Source organism: Cupressus sempervirens, chromosome 1 (genome assembly GCF_028749045.1).
Source record: "Cupressus sempervirens isolate cs-2001-9-10 chromosome 1, ASM2874904v1, whole genome shotgun sequence".
Lineage (NCBI taxonomy): Eukaryota > Viridiplantae > Streptophyta > Pinopsida > Cupressales > Cupressaceae > Cupressus > Cupressus sempervirens.
In genome coordinates, this window is record NC_143118.1 from 385994960 (window position 1) to 386015194 (window position 20235).

The 20235-nt window shown below is 35.5% G+C and overlaps 1 protein-coding gene across 4 annotated transcripts in view; it reads left to right on the forward strand.

Moving 5' to 3' along the window:
- The first annotated feature begins 2356 nt into the window (after window positions 1-2356).
- The window catches only part of LOC149577910 (uncharacterized), a 47564-nt gene continuing 29685 nt past the window's right edge, over window positions 2357-20235 (forward strand). The window contains exon 1 of one of the 4 annotated variants that reach the window (XM_089826475.1): window positions 2357-2550. The gene's annotated coding sequence lies outside the window, so the exon portion shown is untranslated. The remainder of the gene's footprint in view (window positions 2551-20235) is intronic. The other 3 variants (XM_089826461.1, XM_089826467.1, XM_089826483.1) reach the window with 3 other exon arrangements.

The following is a 20235-nucleotide window of genomic DNA, read 5'->3' on the forward strand; positions in this document are numbered from 1 at the left end:
TACATAGATCTTATGATGAAATTTCTTTTAGTATTATTTTTATACCATAAAACTCTTCTGAGTTGCAAGGCATTTTTTCTTTAAAAGGGATTGAAAGCAAGATTAAAAAAGGTAACTCTAGCTACATAAGATACTTAGATCTTGAAAGGTCCTAAGGCTGGAAATCCAATGCCTAGGTTTACAAGTAGCAAGTTTGTCCACAATTAATCCAAGGACTATATTGAAGCAAAACTTGTGCATGATAAACTAATTTCAACTTGAATGAAATTGCCTTTTTCCTAGCACTCTCAAAGATTCAATTTTCTAACCCCTATTTTTCCAAATTGTTTTAGATCATTTATAGAAATCAAATTCAACAATATTCTCCTGCAAAAAATAATAACAAACCCATGTGGACATTAAACATTGCATACAACCACATCATCAAGAATCATAAACTCTAAAGTTCTATCTTCTATTTTATTATCATTTCCCTCTTCTTCTCTAGTTTTATAAGTGGGTACATTCCTTGTCTCTTTTACAATGACATCATTCCCTTTCATTAAAATAAAGGTTGTATCTAACCATGTGTCGTTCAAAGCTTTCACTTGATCCCCTCTCCCTTTTTGTACTTCTACCCATTTACCTCTCTATCTTGCACTGCAAAGTGATCTATTTCAAACTCATGTGTTAAAAAGAAAGAAAAGAAAGAAAAAAAAGAAATTTTAACGTCAACAAGGCTAGGTACCTACATGATAGACCGCCTTAGGCATTGATTTTTTTTCATTTCAACCCTTTTCTTTTGCAACTTGATAATGAAAGCCCCCTACTGCTCAATTGTCCCCCGTGAACGAAAACTCAAGAGTTAGTTGTCAAAATATTAACATAACCATCCCTACTATTTTGTCATGTCCCCTTGTTAAATAATTAAACATAATAATCTTTGCTAAGGCAAGCAGGCTCGAAAAGGTGAAGTTTCGGCAAAAGGGGCTAATCTTTGGAAACCAATGGACTAATAAATAAAAATTATTATTAAAATATGTTTTATTAACCCCTCTTGGACGTGAGTTAGGGTTATGCCCTCTTTTAAGGGATTTGGAGGCATTTTGGGCTTATTCCAGAACTTGATTTTCGCTTATTGCTTTGTTGTTCTTCAGAGGCTACCAAACTTGTGGAGAAGGAGACCCAAGGATGTGAGTTTGCAGGTTTCCAGGAAGGCTAAGGACGGGAGTTTAAAGCCATTCCATGTGCAAGCTCATGTAGAGTTTGCCCTTGTGCTGAACAGTGCAAATTTGTGAATTTTCGGGTGTGTTTTTTGTAAGAGTTTGGTGTTTCCGGTTGAGTATTTCATATCAGTTTGGGTTGCTGCTATATTTCAGACTTTTAGATGTTAAAATAGAGCTGAATATATGTATTGGGTCATGGTTAAACTTTTGTCATAGATTATTAGTGTTTTGTGGTGTTTTCGAGCTATTTTGTGTTATTTTCGGGAGCCCAATGAGCATTGTTTTTGCCCTCCATTTGGGAGTTGTTGTGTAAATGTTATATAGATCTGGAAATGTCATTTTGTAGGCTGTTATGCTGCTGAAATTTTTGTAAAAATGTTCACTTTCAGATTTATTAATAATATGTGAAACTATAAAGTTTTTGGCACTATTTCGGGCATACCCGATTTGGGATTTATTGAGAAATTGGTGGATCTTTGAAATATTGGTTGTTTGATTTTAAAAATCTGATTAAAGGCTTGAAATATCATATAAAATCAAAAGAAGGGACATTTTATATTTTTGAAGATATCACACTCTAAAATGAAACATTCTTTAGTTTCAACTTTTGTTTAGGTGTAAAAAATACACTCTTTCTTCCCATGCTTCTTTTGGTCTTTTCCAACTCCTAATATTGCAAAAACGTATGTAAGTTGATGAGATGGGTCCCTAGTTGAGTAAAAGTAATTTTGACTCTTAAAGAGATATTGACTCTTATGTCCATTTTTTGATGATGATTATGAGTAAGATTAAACTTTTCAATACAATACTCTTTCTTTCTTATTATACCTTTATCCCAAAAACACTTACAATACTTATCTATAACAAAAGCCTTTATCTTATTGAACTTTTTACCTCATAAAAAGACTTCGTAAGATTTAGTCACCATTCCATAAAGTTTGCTTATACTCCATACATCCTACAGTCTTTGCCAAATAGAAGAAGTTGAATGAAGAAACCAAAAGTAAAAAGACATACCTACATGGGGTAGCTCCCACATGTCTCATAGTCTAAAACAAAGGGTCAAAGGAAAACACCACTACCGCAAACTTTCACATAATAATATTAAGTAATATTGAAATATTTAACTGTAAATTACACATCCTAAAATTATCGTCATACCCCAAACCACACCCATCACTAAACATCAAACGTATGAATATAGGATGCACCAGATGACCCCCAGTCCACAATAAGAGGAGAATACAATTTCCCTTGCCTAGTTCGAAGAAGAGGGCCAACCGGACCCAGTGTTGTGGCTACCGCGATTGCAATTTGAAGAGCCACACAACGTTTCCAAATTCAGGTTAGCCCTGTTCTTATTTTAATGTGGTCACGGTATTTTCATGGTCAAGTTCTTAGCCAGCCAATATTTTGTTAAGCTACTTGTGCTTTTTCCCTTCTGAACGTATTGTTGCGCAGGTTTGGATGTTTCCTTTTTTCCTTGAGGGAATGCCCCTTGTTTCTGGATCTTGCCCAGTTTCCTTCAACCGGGAAGAATATTGTTTGGATCAAACCATGACGATCATGTCCGCCTTGATTACATTCGGTTTTAAATTGGCTCATCTAATGCTTGTTCGCAGTGATATTAGCTACGATGCTTACAAATAGAGATTATCGTTAACCTGTTTGGTTATGCTTGCATTCCTATTTTTAGTACTTAATCTTGGATCGACAAATTGTTCTCCATGCTTAACGGTTGGGATTTTCTCCTTCATTTTATCTGCATTTAGTAAATCCTCATTTTGAGCGGCCTCGCCGTTTGGTAGATAATAAACCAAATCTTTCTGGGATTTGGCTTTTCTCCGACTAGGATTTTGGTATGGTACATCTCTACAGTGTGGGGAATAATTCGTAGGTATGATTTAAGTTTCTTTCTTGTTGATTTGCCCATTTTCAACAAGTGATAACAATGTTCTAGAAATTGCTGTTTGAATTGAGTCGTTTACCTCGTGAATTATCACTATGAGGTGGTAAATGTGAGCTGGGGCATAAAACATGTAAGTTGATGTCATAAGCCCACTACTAACAAACCAGCTTGCTAATCGTAGCCAAAGATTTGGGCGACCAGCAAACAAGAACAGCGATTGCATTAGGAAGCAATAATAATCAATATTCATTAATGCTGGGCGGCCATTCCTTGGGTAATAAAGGCAGCGACAGTATTAATATTTATTATCTTAACCAAGTCATCTGCAACGATCCTTGAGATAGCACGATTATTAAAAGAAGCAGTAACAACATAACCAGTAATCTTGACCTCTATTTACTTAGTATAAAGCAGCACTTTGTGTTAAAATAGAAAGCCACATCTCTCGGAAAAGAGGTCTATGTTCAAAGGGATGCATCACTTTAGTTGGATATAGAGGTATATAAGGAAAGGCATTGTATTTGGAGTGAGACAATAAGGAAAATTGAAAGACAAAATAGGAATAATCAGGTTGAAATTGGAGATAGATAAGATAAAATAAGATAAATAAATAAATGTCCAACAAGAGACTAACATGGGTCTAAGGAACTGAAAGTTTACAAACAATGGAAACTACCCACAGTAGGGACACCAAACGGTGCCCACGAAAGAACAAACTAATAAAGCAACAAAACAACAAAGAAGCAAAGGAAGATGCCAAAGACAAGGGGTCTTTCCTTGGCCAGAAGAAGTCCACCATCGAAAGATAAGAAACAAGTCGACCAAGGGTCCCAGAACGTCTCTGAATATTGTTGGATGAGGAGTGCCACTGTTTGGTGAGTCCAGAATAGGGCCTCATTGATCTGATGTGGCTGGGAGCAGAAGTGCAGAACTTCTGCTTCATGCCCTTAGTGAGGGACATGGGTGTATAAAAGTCGGTGATATGATGATCCAAAGCTTGGTGCTGAGGGAAAAGAAGTTGCAAAGTACGGTCTCAAAGTTGAGTGGCCTCTCAAAGATAGAGTAAAACAATAAAATAGTAGAATAGTAAAACCTCCTTTTGATCTCATAGTAGATGGGACAACGAAAGATGAAGTGAATCTCTCTTTTTGTCCTCGCCAATGTACATAAACATCAAATATGTACCCTCTGTCAATGTGATGGTCAGTCTAGTATCTAAGCTGTTGAGATCCAACTCTGAAGGAACCAATAGAGATACGAAGGGCATGGCACCAATGCCAGGTCACATATGTAGTACGCACGATAATCCCATCACGGATATCTAAGAAGTACTCGACATAATGGGCCATCCACAAACGCTTCAAGTCATCCTAATGTGCTGTTTGTTAATATCGAGTCTCACATGCCCTTTTAGCATGATGAGAGGGGAGGATGTGAGTGAGAGCATTCAAAGAAAACTAATATGGAGGGAGATGATTAATCTTAATCCTGATTGAATCTAGTAGAGTAGTGGCCAATGCGTACCAATTGCAGGTCCTAGTGGATGGATCAGAACCAACAACGATGATCGAAGAGTAGTAAGCCAGGCAGGATTAACTATGTCGGCTGCCAATTGAATATGCAAAGCCTTGGAGACGGTGAAGAAACCAAACTAGATCGAAGATGATTGCAAGTTTGAAGGGGTGAGCTCCAAACTCTTCCAAAATATCATTGTGAGGAGTGGAACAGTGACATCTAATGATATGCTTGATGAAAATTGTCTGAACTTGCTCAACCAAGGACTAGTCACAATCCAGGAGGGAGGGGCCCCAAACTACTAAACCATATAAGAATGTAGGTTTGACCAAAGAGTCTAGGAGAGACAATTTGGAGGAAGTGTCTTGGAAATGGTGCCTGAAGCATTGCCTCTCTAACATGGCATGGAAAACCAACCCTTTATTAATCCTAGGCTGAACAATGGGTCTCAAGCTGAAACAAAGGCTAGAGAACTTCACCCCTAGGTAACTGTACGAAAAATGATCTCCATCTCTTAACCGTGTAAACAAAAATGGAGGTGTGAAATCTTTAGGTAGTTGAAGACCATAACACGAGGCTTACTCAGGTTCACAACGAGCTAAAGCTAGTTGCAAAAAGAGGCCAGCCTATCAAGAAGACGCTGAAACCCCTCAGGAAAGATGCTAGGAGAATCACATCATCGACAAAGAGGAGAATGGAGATCATGACCTAGTGTAAGTAGTAGCCATCATCAGGGAGTGAGGAATTCTGAAGGTAAGCCTCACGCTCATTAATATAAATACCAAACAAAGTGGGGGAGAGAGGGCAACATTGCTTCACACCAATGGTGTCCTGGATCGAGTCCGAAAAGCCCTTGTGAGTTTTTAACTTGCCCACAATAGTCTCATAGAGCCTCATGATCACTGTCAGTAGAGTCTCTGAAAACCTTATGTCTTCGAGTCTCTGAAAAAGTGCCACCTAGAGACAGAATCAAACACCTTGTGAAAATCCACAGAACAACAATAGACCTTTGCCGAACGGTGATGAGCCTCCTTAATGATAATCCGTAACATCAAGATATGGTCCATGGTTTGAAAGTCCATCAAAAAACTTGCGTGACCTCTTGCCCTACAATGTTTCTTGTCAAGTACACTAGTAAGAATGGCGTTCAACGCAGTGGCGTAGAGTTTGGCAAAGGTATGTTAGATCATGATGGTCGTATAGTTACTAGGGTTCTAAACCAACCTAGATTTATAAATCAAATAAATCACGTGTTGCGACCAAGAGTCTAGAAAATCGGTGCACATAACTCTATTAAAGAGCAAGGGAAGGTAGGAGCCCAAAACCAGAATACAAAGCATGAGGAGCTTTGCTTGGAATCCTTGCTCATTAGCTGCTTTGTTACATCTCAAAGATTTGATAGCCTCATAAATGTTGGAGGGAGTAAATAAGCGGCAGTACGGAGGGGGGTGGGGTGAATGGAAGGTTGGCCAGGAATGTCGTTGAGAGTGGAGGCATGCAAGGTGAAAGAATGAAGGTCAAGGGTGGAAGACAGGGAAAAAGGGTCTGCTAGAACAACTTTGGACAATAGTAAATACACAAGCATATCACAGAGGGATTTGCATTGGGAAGTAATGTACAATCGCTTATTATGGCAAAGAAAGCGTTGTTACGGAAGAGACAACTGGGAGTAAGAGTGACAATGAGTAGCAAAAGCCGAATGCTGGGAGTGAGGGAAGGCCTTGTAGCCATTGTCGAACTATTGGTTCATAGGGTAGGTCTTCTTGCGCATTGGGCTGAGAGGGGAAGGAGAGGTATGATGGGGAATGGAAAGGACAACCGACTCCCAAATCACAGTAGCTAATAACTCGAACATAGCAGAGACTTGGCTGGTATCTGAGAAGTGATTTGGGGGGAGGAGTTATCTAAGATAGAGGATAAAGAGGGTCTGACGCTCTTTGGATACTGGGAAAAGGTACAGGGGCTAGCAACGATTGACGAAGGCTGATGAGGGAGGGCCAAGGACTAGGAGGAGAAGCAGATAGAGATGTTGAGGAGGGCATGATCGGCCAGTAGGAGGCGGGTGATGGTGAAACGACTAATGGAGGAGATGAACAAGGTACCAGTTAAGATATAATCCACAACACTCGCTCCCCCACAGTGAGGCCAGCAAGTAAAGAGCTTCGAGTCGGGGTAGCAACAAAGACTGTTCAGAATCACCAGGCTGGAGGACTCGCCAAACTAAAGAAGGTGGCGACTGTAGAATGAAAGAGGGCGATGACAATCCTTAGAGAGGCACTAGAGACCCCAATTGCCGGGCTTTGTCTCGTGAGTGCAAATCAGGTCAGGGTCATGGTTGTGTTAAGGAACCTGCATATCCCTAGTCCGTGCATTAGAAATAAAAAACAATAGCAATTAAGATTAGTTAAGGGATGCTAAGAAAGTTTAAGAGGAACTATTCTTGGGAAGATAAGAAGTTGTAAAGTGCATTTTAGGGGAGCATGGGGAGTAGGAATTTAATTGAACTTATAATTGCAGATCTGTAAATGGGTGGATAAAAGGGAAGATCATCAAAAAATAGTTGAAGGCATAATTGTAAGAAGAGTTTATAGAAAAATTGCAAGAAGAGTATATGCAGATATAAAATTGGAATACACGCAAATATAGAAGAAAGTGCTGATGCAAATCGAGAAGGAAAGTATATGCTGACTTAAAGGAGAAGTATAAAGAGAAAAGGTAGTTTGAAGGTGTTAATCAAGAGATAAATTATGGAGAGGAAAACAATGAAATGACTCCATTAAAAGGCAAAAATTATGGAGGATTATTACCCTTTCAAAGAATAGTAATTAAGGAAGGATTTGATTGTTTCAAAAAGGATGGTAATTGTGAGGTTGTACTCATTGCAAAGAGTAGACATGATGAAGAGGTGTGAGTCTACCTCACAGAGGAAATTAGAAAGGGGAGAGGGCCATTTAAAGAGGACATCAAGAGAGGTCAAAGAAGAGAAATTTTGCAAAAATGAAGGAAAGGGCTTCTAGTCTCACAATTGTTTAAACTAGTCAGCAGATTTGTATACTGTTCAAGTATTTGGTATGATTCATAGTGCATGGAACTGTGATCTAGCTGACTTGCTATCTTATCTCCCACTTGATAGGATGTAGGAATGATAAGCAGTTAACATATTGTTGCCTATATTATACATATGTTGCTATTCTTGCCATTATGATATCTATGCATAATATATTATATATATGACTCATTAATACTTTAATCAACAGTCACAGGCATATGTATAAGAGATAAAAATGCAATTGCAATACTTTATATTGTGATAAAATTAGTAACAAAGTGCGTGACTTTTGATTTACAAGCTCTTTACCATTTGTGTGCTGTCTAATAGGATTTGATACTTAAGGGTTGCTGTAGATGTATTTTTGTCACATTGTGTATGTTGTACACCATTTTCTTGTCCCGTTTAGTTTTCTGTATATCCACAAGGGGAAGCACAATGAAATGGGGAGAGCGGGTAGGGGGGGAGGGGTCTTGTGTCTTCTTTCTTGCACCTTTTCTCATTCTTTGCCATCTTATTTTCTGCTCTCGTAGATGCATCTATAGTTCCTATTTTAACACCATATAGCTATTTTGAACGAAAATCTAAGATGATATATTTGAAAAGACATTTATATCATCATGTTGCAATGGGACTTGAAACTGAATCCTAGGATGATGCATAAATTATGAAGTTTTCGTGCAACTGTGAGTCTCGTCTTCATACTATTCGCTTTTCCATTAATTGAAATATTTATTGGGTGGAACTTTGGTGACATTTAAAATGGTTAACAGATGCAGTGAAGCCTTTGGTACATTGTGTAGTTCTGTCTTCTGAGACCTTCATCTTCACATTAAATCTACCACTACACCAAATGGAGTGTGGATGACTTTGGAAAGCTTCTTTGAGAGCAAAATGAGTTAAGAGGTCATCACATGAAGAATGAACTTATAGGTTGAGTCTGTTAAGTAATAAAAGATCAGAGATAATTTGGTTTATTCTCAGACGATAATGAACTCTTCTTTGAGTCTGCAGGTCTGTGATATCCTTTTACTGATGTATATATAATGCAACTGATAACCACAATTCTGAATACTCAGAATAATAATATACTCGCTGGAGAAAGTGATCGCTGCTTATAGTGAATGTAGTTTTTAATGCATAGAGGAAGATTGCCTTTGTTATTGATCTCCTTTCTGCATTGATCGCATGACATATTTATCATGTGGAGGGTCATGATTACATAAGGTCATGACCCTTACATGGCATGAGTCACGTAGGGTCATGGCCTTATGTGGTCATGCCCCTTTATAACTATTTGTTAACACTAATATGATAACCTCGATCTGCATAACAAATAACATGCTTTGGATCGACGACAACCTCAGAATTGCAAAGTCCCGATCATTATATAAGTCATTATTGTGATCTATAGTGACTTCGTAATACAAGATCCGATTGGGCATGACTAAATATGATATACGATCAAGTATGTGAGCAGATCAGTAAATCAGTTAAAACATTTGATGTATGATGAAGCACAAACTCATAATGTACTATATATATATATATATATATATATATTACATGATTTGCTTACTGTCATACATATCTTTTACTGTGATTTATTGAGAGCATCAATCTGACTGAAGCTACAACTCTAACACTCCCTCTTAGCCTCTTAGCAAGGGAGGATATAGCCGATATGATCATCTCAAGAAATGATGATCTAAATTGAGGAATCTCATCACATGTGAGTGCTAGCATCAACATCAAGATGCCTATCGATAAGTATATCCTAGAAGGATACAAGTTATCTAATTTCTAGCACATTCCGGGACAATAACTGAACATAGTCTATTAGATAACAATCTTGATCTCAGAAACAACAACATAGTTTCCATCATGACAAGTATCACGATCTCTGACAAACTCCAGGACATCAACTTAATGTTGTTTATCGTGATACATTAGTTATCATGATCTCCGACACATTTCGAGACAACAATTCAATGTAGTCTCTAATGATAACAAAGGAAGAACAACAAATGTAGTATCATGATTTCCGATACATTCTGGGACAACACTTTAATGTAGTTGATCATGATACGTTTTGTTATCATGATTTCCGACACATTCTGAGACAACAACTTAATGTAGACTATCATGATAAATTGGTCAAGCTATAGCTAAGATCGTTACCTTACAATAGTGATCTTATAAATATATCAAATGAAAGATCGTCACCTTTCATGACATAATCGACATATGCAACATTCAAAATATAAATGAATATATATTAAATTTAAACATGACTTAGACTTAATCTCAGGAATTACATTTTAGTCATACCAAGTTTACCTCTAAAGTACTCCACTTTCAACTTTGCAAGAGGTTTGGTAAATATGTCAGCATTTTCCTCTTCAGTGCTGATATATACCAACTTGATGACATTCCTATCTACCATATCTGTGATGTAGTGGTATGGAATTCTGTGTGCTTGGATCTGATATGGAAAACTTGTTTTACTGACAATATAATGCAACTTTGATTATCATAGTGTATAACTATGGGATTCAAGGACCTTCCAAATAGTCCAACTGGGAACTTCCTTAGCCATACTGCTTCCCGAGCTCCTATAGAGGCAGCTATGTCTTCAGCTTCAGTGGAACTCTGAGCAACTGTTGACTGCTTCCTTCTAAAACAAGATATCATAGAAGATCCAAGGCTGAAACAACATCAGGTGGTACTTTTATAGTCGATGGAATTGCCGGCCTAGTCAGAACACGATTTGCTTACTGTTATACACATCATTTTATTGCGATTTATTGAGAGCATCAATCCGACTAAAGCTATACTAATAGAGTCCAACTAACTTGATATACAAAACTTTTTCACAAAGCTTGAATCTATGAGTTTGCAATTGGAACAATGTGGAATGAAGAAGAATGATAAACAAATGATATTGAACATTCTTTATTATCTTGGTCTTAACTATTCACTGTTTGTTTCGACATTCTATGCTACAAAAGTGTGCCCTATGTTCTACATATAAAATGCCTTCTCTAGATGATTTTTCCACAGAACTCTTGAAAGAGTAGGGCAAACTAGTTCGAATGGGTACAAATCAAACCCTCCAAGTCACATGCTTTAGCTATAAATCAAAGCACAAAAGAACAAAAAGGGTCTAACTAACAGAACAAGGAATAAAGAACCAAGGAGAGAAGAAGAAAGTAAAAAAAATCTGCTACTTAAAAAGTAGATGATCAAACCTCTTCAACAAAAAGTGAGCAATCTTAGATGGAGAAGGTGAAGAGTTCATATTGTAAGAGACCTGGCTATGATGAACATAATTGTTTAAAGGAACAAATAGATCACCTTTCATATCTTCTAGAAAATAATAATATTGAGGTCCTTGATTTAGTAAAGTAGAGTTTATTCAAAGGGTCTTCTAAGGACACAAATAGAAGTAAAGGGAACTCAAAGGGTAAGACCTTGCTATTGCTTCACAAAAAAATTCTTGGATAATTGACTTGGGCGCTCTTCATCACGTCTTCTTTACAAGATGATTTCATCTCTTTAGAGCCTTGTTATATGCCTACCCTACTAATGGGTGATGACAGTCTTGTAGAAGTGCATGAGAGAGGGTTTGTTGATGTGAGAAAAAGGAACTTTGAGGATGCCCTTTGCATTCTATCTTTATCAACTAATCTCCTATCTATTATTAGATTGCTCATTCTGAGTCTTGAAAGTGAGTTGAGTTCACATAGATATGGTGGTAATCAATGAAATGCATAATGGGTTTATTGTTGTTGTGGGACTTTAATCCCAAATCTCCTTCAACAGTCTTACTCATGCGCATGAGGTTAATGTTTGGTCACTTCAACTATTGTTACTTACAATAGCTTACTTAATAGAACATGGTTTTAGGGTTGTCTTTTATTCTATTTTTCGATGGAGTTTGCAAGAGATGCATTCTTGGTAGCATTGAGGATAATTATGATAAAGCACAAAGAGCTAAACAATTATTGGAGTTGGCACATAGTGACTTAGAAGGACTAGTTCCACAACCATCTTATAGGAGGGCTAGATGTGTGTTAACATCCATTGATGCCTTTTCTAAATACACGTGGGTTCACTTTCTTGAACAAAAAGTCCGAGGTCTATGAGAATTTTCTAGATTTTGAAGCTTTGCAAAGAAACTATCTAGGAAGCTCATCAAGATACTTGATACAAGTAATGGGGGTGAATATGTTAGCAATCAATTTGAATATGTTGTGCTTTTGAAGGTATTAACATGTAGAATAGAGTTTCATACGCTCCTCAACCAAATGGTGTGTGGGACGCAAGAAAAAGTTCTTGAAGGAGATAGCTAATTGAATGATTCACTCAAAATTTTGGTACCTCAATATTGAGAAGAGGCCATTAATTGTGTATGTTATGTCTAGAATTGAGTTTGTCACAAATTTGTGAAGGGGGTGGCTCCTTTTCAAGCTTCTACTAGTTAGAAACCTACAATTAAGCTCTTAGGAATGTTTGGTTTTTCTTGCGTGGGTTCACATCTGAGTTGGGAAATGAAAGAATATTGTAACGCTTCATTCGGGAACCCAAGAGAAATAAACCTATTATGTTACAATGTTTAATGAACTGTTTTAAAAAAAAAGTTTGACAACATCAAGATAACATTAACACGGAAGCAATATGAACATACACATCAAATACACATAAGCAATTACAGATACAGTTTCAATTCCTCAAGGGTTCCTTTATGTTGAGTCACATTTAAGAAGTTTAAATTAAATAGTTTAAGTTTCAAGTACAATGTCTTCTGAACATAAAGAAATAATAGATACATAATCACATAAGAAAATGCATAACTAATACAATGAAAGTACATCCAATAAATAACATCCACTGCACATGTCGCAGGGTATGTGAGAATAGATACAGTTTATCAGAATACATGATAACATACAAACATCAATTGAAAAGAAGTCTCTGAGACAAGAAATAAGAATGATAAAGTTACAATTGCATCATCAAACATCCAACAAGTGGAAATGTGAGGGGGACCCAAATGGTAAGAAGACACTACCTCTCGACCACGTGGTTACCTAGTCAGGCTTTCACTCCCACTGTGCAGGGAAGATAATGAACGATCCACAAATGGCTAATGAAACATAAAGCATTCCTAGGATAGGAATCCTAAAAGCCAAAACTACCTCAAAGGTAACACATACTACTCAAGAAGATGAGATACTCCAAAACAAAGAACACTCAATCCAATACCAACATCGCATCAAAAACATCATACATATACCAAAAATATATCAAATCACCAAAATCATAAAATAAAGTCAATGAAAGATATCCACCTCAAGTCAAGGACCACATGACAAAGGTACAATATCCATAAACCACCAATCACCATCAATGAAAGTAAAAAACCACATTAAATGCATCCAACAATAAGTACACCACCAGAGGTACAAACAAAATCTACAGAGGAGACTTGGGCTACATTCTAGGGAGTGTTAACACATGGTCAAACTACTTGAGTTACCTTGGACTGGTCTCTCAATAGACCCCGAACCCTCAAGCGTTGAGTTACCTTAGACTGGTTACTCTGAACCTTGGACCCTCAATGTGACACATGTGGAACCAGAGAACCCTCTCAAGAAGACAACGCAAACTGGTTATACTATCATCCTATTCTCATCCTTAGTCTATACAAGCACTCAAGGCATGGGCAGGGCAAATATCTCTAACTTATCTTTTTAGTGTGTTTCCCCAAAATATTAATTACTAGATTATCACTTATTAAATAACATATAATAAGTTACCTTGACACTGACCATTTTGGGTCCCGGACCCCTATTGCAAGCCACTCCCAAAGACATGTACCTAGACAACCTCTCCTAAGTACATAAAACATAGTTGTGTCCCATACCATAACACCCATAAAGATCAAATCAGGTTCCTTAACTGGCAGCCCAAAAATAAGTTGGTTGTGTCCCATACCATAACACCCATAAAGATCAAACTTGGTTCTTTAACAGGCAGCCCAAAAATAAGTTGGTTCTCCCAACCCAAGTAGACATAAATGCACCACATGGAAAAACTCATAAATGCTCTTTTATATTTAAAAAAAACACAAGCTCATCATAATATTCGGAATAAATATATGTCATAAAAGAAATCACAAAGACAACCTTTGGTGCACATCCTATTTTAACCAAGTAAACAATCCACAAAGAAAAATTATCAAGAAAAATAAACATCACAAAACTATAAATAGAATATTAGAAAACACAGTTTTCAGCCACATGATTTAATTCCGCCAATTTCTCTTGTTTAGTTTGGGTTGTAAGGATTTGTTTAGAAATAAAGTAAGAATATACATGTTAATATAAATTGTTATGCTAATAAACTTATTTAAAACAATAAGTATTTAAATATCCAATCTTTCTGTGCATATAAAATATCATGCAATATTATCATGTCATTAATTTAAATAATCTTAAATCATCAATGATTTAATTAATAACATAAATGTATATTATTAGATTAAATACTAATATCAATTTCATTTCTAAAATATTAATTTGACTTCTATTTAAGTCCAATATTAACATTTAATTTTTTTTAAATTCATACTGCAAATAGAGATAAAATTATCAAATTAATTTAATTATTTATAATTTTTCTCATAAAGTCAAATAGTTATTAACTAAATGATTACAAAGTGAACTCCATCACAACTTCCCTTAAAATATAATAAAATTCTAAATATTTATTTATTAACCTCCCTCATGCATTTATAAATATAAAATTATTTATATGCAACTAAGAGTTTAATTAGACTTAAATAATCACTACTACTAACATTCATTTTATAATTAAATAGATAATGTTTATTTAATTTTAGAAATTTAATAAATTATTATTATTTTTTTAAATAAATAAATCTGAAAATTAAATTATATAAAATAAAATTACACATGCAATTAGTATTTTCACATGTCTTTGATCTCTCAAATCATGCAATCATACTATACTTAGTTTTTCTATTTTTAGCGTATTTGTTTTCACATGCATGTAACCATACTATACTTAGCTTTTTATTTTTAGTATATTTGTTTTCACATGCAATCATACTATACTTAGCTTTTTATTTTTAGCATATTTGTTTTCACATGCATGCAACCATACTATACTTAGCTTTCTATTTTTAATTAATTTTCGAATCATTTTTAATAATATATTTATCAATTTAATTAATAACATTATTTAAAATTTATTATTAAAATAAAACTCCTAAATAATTATCATTAAATTAAATAAATATAAGTACACCACAATTAGAACTATAACTTTATTTTTAAATTTCGTTATTTTAAATTTTATTGTCCTCTAGTTTATTAATTAGTGCAAACACTAATTAAAGCATAGTTTATTATTTAAATTAATAATAATAATTAGAGCTCATTGTTTAAATGTAACTCTAGTTTAATTATTATTAAATAAAAAATTATAATAAAGCAATATTAAATTTTTAATATTTAAATATTTAAATTCTTTTTTTTTGGTCCAACTTCTTAATTAGACATTTAAATTAAATCTTTTAAGCTGAAGTAAATATTTAATTATTTTATAATTAATTAAATATCATCATATTCTAATTTTTCTTTAACCAATTTTCTAAATTTAGACTTCTAAATTAAAGCACATATTTAATTATTTTTTTAATTAATTAAATATTCTCATGCTTTAATTTTTAAAAAAAATCCAATAATATTTAATAATTCTCAATATTATATGATTAACTGAAATATTATAATTAAATCATTTACCAAATAAATCACACAGTGAAACCCACATAAAAGCAACACTACCAAAACAGACTGAAACTCAAAATCAAACAACATAGACAAAGATAAACTCACGGGTTTTTAAAAAGGTTGGAAAGTCAGTTACGAGTCCTCCTTGCAAGACAAGTATTTAGGCTACGGCTGGGATTGGACTTGAACATTATCTCTCTATTTTTATCATTGAGTTATTGTGATAGGGCACGCTTATCTTGGCAATTCAGGGAAGTCGATGCTCGGTACCTACATTTTGCATAAAAGACAAGCATTTACATGTATATAAATATATCTAAACTAAACAAATAATGGTAGAGAGTGGTATATCGTGTAGATCCTGACTAGCAGGTGACTACGACTCCCTCCCTTAACCACATCAAACATGTTACATGACAAATAGAAAAGTAAAACAAACACGCACACCATACACATGCAAGTATGGGGTAAGTACTATAATAAATCTTGGGTATAAATCATCACATATTCAAATATGAGAACTCATCATTTGACATCATTCTGAAAGCAACCACATTTATTAACTAAGAACCATTAAAACATTATTAATGCGCTAGTAATCATAATCAACAATCAACATGTGAAATATAATAAACTATGTAATTTTTTGTTGCTATACATGTAATCCAAGTCATGAAATAATGTCATAATTATAAATCCAATCTCTTTGAAACTAATACATGCATTAAACAGGCATAAATGAGTTTAATAAATATAACAGAAAAATAAACTATGGGTGGGCACTACAAATATGGATCTATAGAGAACCCTTGCATATTTCTTGGATATACAAGTGATATCAAAGGCTAAAGACTTCTTCATTGTACCACTAATGAGTTGTTCATTGAGAGGAGAGTTCTAGTTCTTCTCATACCACCTCTCTATCCACCATCACATTGGAGAGATTGCATCATGATGACAATTCTTCAGAGGATATTAGTCCTCCTAATTTGATGAGTAGTCTTCTTTCTCTACTTAAAATGGTGATAGTGATGGTGGTGATTCACATTCCTTTTCTAGTCATTATTCAAAGGTTGATGATTCACATTCCTTTTCTCCTCCAAACTCTCCATCCTCAACACCTCTTTGGGCTTGACAAACATTAGATTTAGTTGGGGATAGGGTTGGTGGTCAATTATATACTAGAAGAACAAGGCCACAATATCAAAAATCTCCGCATCTCTTTATTGCTTTAGCTTTCGATCCACAATTTTATTTAAAACTTAGGCCTTCTTGAGTGGGATGCTGCAATGTAAGAAGAGTTCAGCTCCTTGGGAAGGAATCACAATTGGGATTTAGTCCTTTTCTTAAGGGAAGTAGACCTTTTTTAATGCAAGTAGATCTGTCAAACAAAATTTGCATCAGATGGGTTAGTTGATAAGTATAAAGCTCGCTTGGTAGCAAAAGAATTCTTCTAGGTTCTCAATATTGGCTATGCTAAAACTTTTACACTAGTTGCTAAGATGAATTTGATCCAACTTGTATTAAGTATACTTGCAACATATAGTTGCGAAGGACTAGATGTGTCTTAACATCTAGTCCTTCACAACCATCTTATGGGAGGGTTAGATGTGCCTTAACATTCATTGATGCCTTTTCTAAATACATGTGAGTTCACTTTCTTGAACAAAAAGTCCGAGGTCTATGAGAATTTTCTAGATTTTGAAGCTTTGCAAAGAAATGATCTAGGAAGCTCATCAAGATTCTTCATACGAGTAAGGTGGGTGAATATGTTAGCAATAAATTTGAATATGTTGTGCTTTTGAAGGTATTAACATGTAGAATAGAGTTTCATACACTCCTCAACCAAATGGTGTGTAGGACGCAAGAAGAAGTTCTTGAAGGAGATAGCTAATTGTATGATTCACTCAAAATATTTGGTACCTCAATATCGAGAAGAGGCCATTGATTGTGTATGTTATGTCTAGAATTGAGTTTGTCACAAATTTGTGAAGGGGGTGGCTCCTTTCCAAGCTTCTACTAGTTAGAAACCTACAATTAAGCTCTTAGGAATGTTTGGTTTTCTTGTGTGGGTTCACATCTGAGTTGGGAAATGCAAGAATATGGATCTATAGAGAACCCTTGCATATTTCTTGGGTATCCAAGTGATATCAAAGGCTATAGACTTCTTCATTGTACCACTAATGAGTTTTTCATTGAGAGGAGTGTTCATTTTGAGGAGAGTTCTAGTTCTTCTCATACCACCTCTCTATCCACCATTGCATTGGAGAGATTGCATCATGATTACAATTCTTCAGAGGATATTAATCGTCCTAATTTTGATGAGTAGTCTTCTTCCTCTACTTAAAATGGTGATAGTGATGGTGGTGATTCACATTCCTTTTCTAGTCATCATTCAAAGGTTGATGATTCACATTCCTTTTCTCCTCCAAACTCTCCATCCTCAACACTTCTTTGGGCTTAACAAACATTAGATTTAGTTGGGGATAGGGTTGGTGGTCAATTATATACTAGAAGAACAAGGCCACAATATCAAAAAGCTCCGCATCTCTTTATTGCTTTAGCTTTCGATCCACAATTTTTATTTAAACTTTAGGTCTTCTCGAGTGGGATGCTGCAATGTAAGAAGAGTTCAGCTCCTTGGGAAGGAATCACAATTGGGATTTAGTCCCTTTTCTTAAGGGAAGGAGACTTCTTTAATGCAAGTAGATCTGTCAAACAAAATTTGCATTAAATGGGTTAGTTGATAAGTGTAAAGCTCGCTTGGTAGCAAAAGAATTCTTCTAGGTTCTCAGTATTGGCCACTCTAAAACTTTTACACTAGTTGCTAAGATGAATTTCATCCAACTTGTATTAAGTGTACTTGCAACATATCGTTGCAAAGTTCATCAAATGGATGTAAAGAGTGCCTTTTTTTATTGTGACTGTTGTCACAAAAGTTTGCACCAATGCTTGAGGTATGACCCTCAAGCAACCTTGTGTAACATGGAAACAACCTTGAAGTGTGGTACATGCGCTTTGAGGCCAAATCTCTGGAGAAGGACAACTTCCTTACTATCAAGATGCACCTAAGTACAACTTTGAGGGAAAATGTAGGAGTGAATGGAATTTAAATGTTGAAAGGGCAATGGAGGTAATGCACTAGATTGAAATTCGGTACCTATCTCTACCTATGAACAAAACACCCAACTACACAGTTTTAATCTCTAATCTATCTTCAAAGAACTTGTATGCAGATTAGAAACTAATAAAATGCTAAAAGGAAGAAAATCTTCACAACACAAGACTTATTAGCATATTAAACACAACATGCAAACTAAGAACATAGAAAAGAAACATCCAACACAGGGCAAAGATTTGCACAAGATAGCTAAATAGAAAAATAGGCAAATAGGTATTTCATTAATGAAAGGCAAAAGGAATTATAGTTACAAAGCATGAGCAGGGAGTTTTTCACCCAAATGAGAAAGTGGGAGGAAGTGGTGGATAGTCTAATGGGGGAAAAAAGACACTCATCCAAGACATAGCCAGATAACGATATCAATCAATAAAAGGGGGCATGGGTGAGGATAGGATGCCCCATTGGTTCTTAGATAGTATTCCCCAACCCAAATGGTTCAAAGAGGAAATAGTTAACCTGAAATGCATTGGGAGGCCTAGAGAGAAGGTTAATCCAGTCAAGAGGTGCATGCAATGTTTTAGAAGGGGGTGTAAGGGCAGCACCCACTATTGAAGATGCGAATCCATAGTAGGAAACACATAGAGGATGGTAAAGTATAGCTATATAATGAAGAATGTTAACCGCTACTATATGGCAATGTTTGAATTCTCCACATGATGAAACCACTATAGAGTAAAGGGCAGCTAGACCGAGGGACTTGTTGATGTGAGTTTTGTTCCACTACAATTTATAGAATCAAATACTTAAACCAAACACTCAATTCTCTCTTGATATAAGGTCATCTCTCATGTTAAGCTTGCAAAGTAAGATCACAAAACGACTTCAAGGTTCCTTTACTGTGGATACTCGCTCAGTGGAAATGATGTGATTTATTGGCAACACTTTGGGACTTACATTGTTTCTCAAGTCTTGACAACGTCCTTCTAAAGATGAAGTTTCACAATTTGCAATTAAAATATTGTTTCTTTGCTTTCGACACTCTTTTCTAACTTCCTTACTTCTAACTACTACCTCTATTCCTAATATCGAATGCAAGGTCCTGTGAACGACTTGGACTCTACTAGATGGACGTTAATCAGGGACTCGACTCCCCTAGTGCAAGCTTCTAAGGTGTGCTTAAATGGTTTTCATATTGACACTTCCCCTTTCATACCACCAAATGGATATAAACTAAAGGCTCACTACCAATCGAAGTTAAGTACCAATGTTCATCGACTTACCACACAAGGCACTCTTACAATTCGTAAATGCTAGTTGCCTGGTGTTCGAGTCATACAAAAAAAATCCACACTTGTTTTCATTCAATTAAACTAAATTACTTGAAGCAAATACTACTCTACTTGAGCTCTTTAATCTTTCCTCCTAGCTCTAATCTAATCTCATCTCATTTAATTGAATCACACATGAGAAGGCCTTGGCCTTTTATAGTTGCTCAATTACAATGAAGGGCCAAGATCGATTCAAGATCAAGGGCTAAGATTTCGTACCACAAACCTTGATTAAGGTTGCCAAATTTGCAACCAATTACATGAAGGCACCAATTCATGGTCCAATAA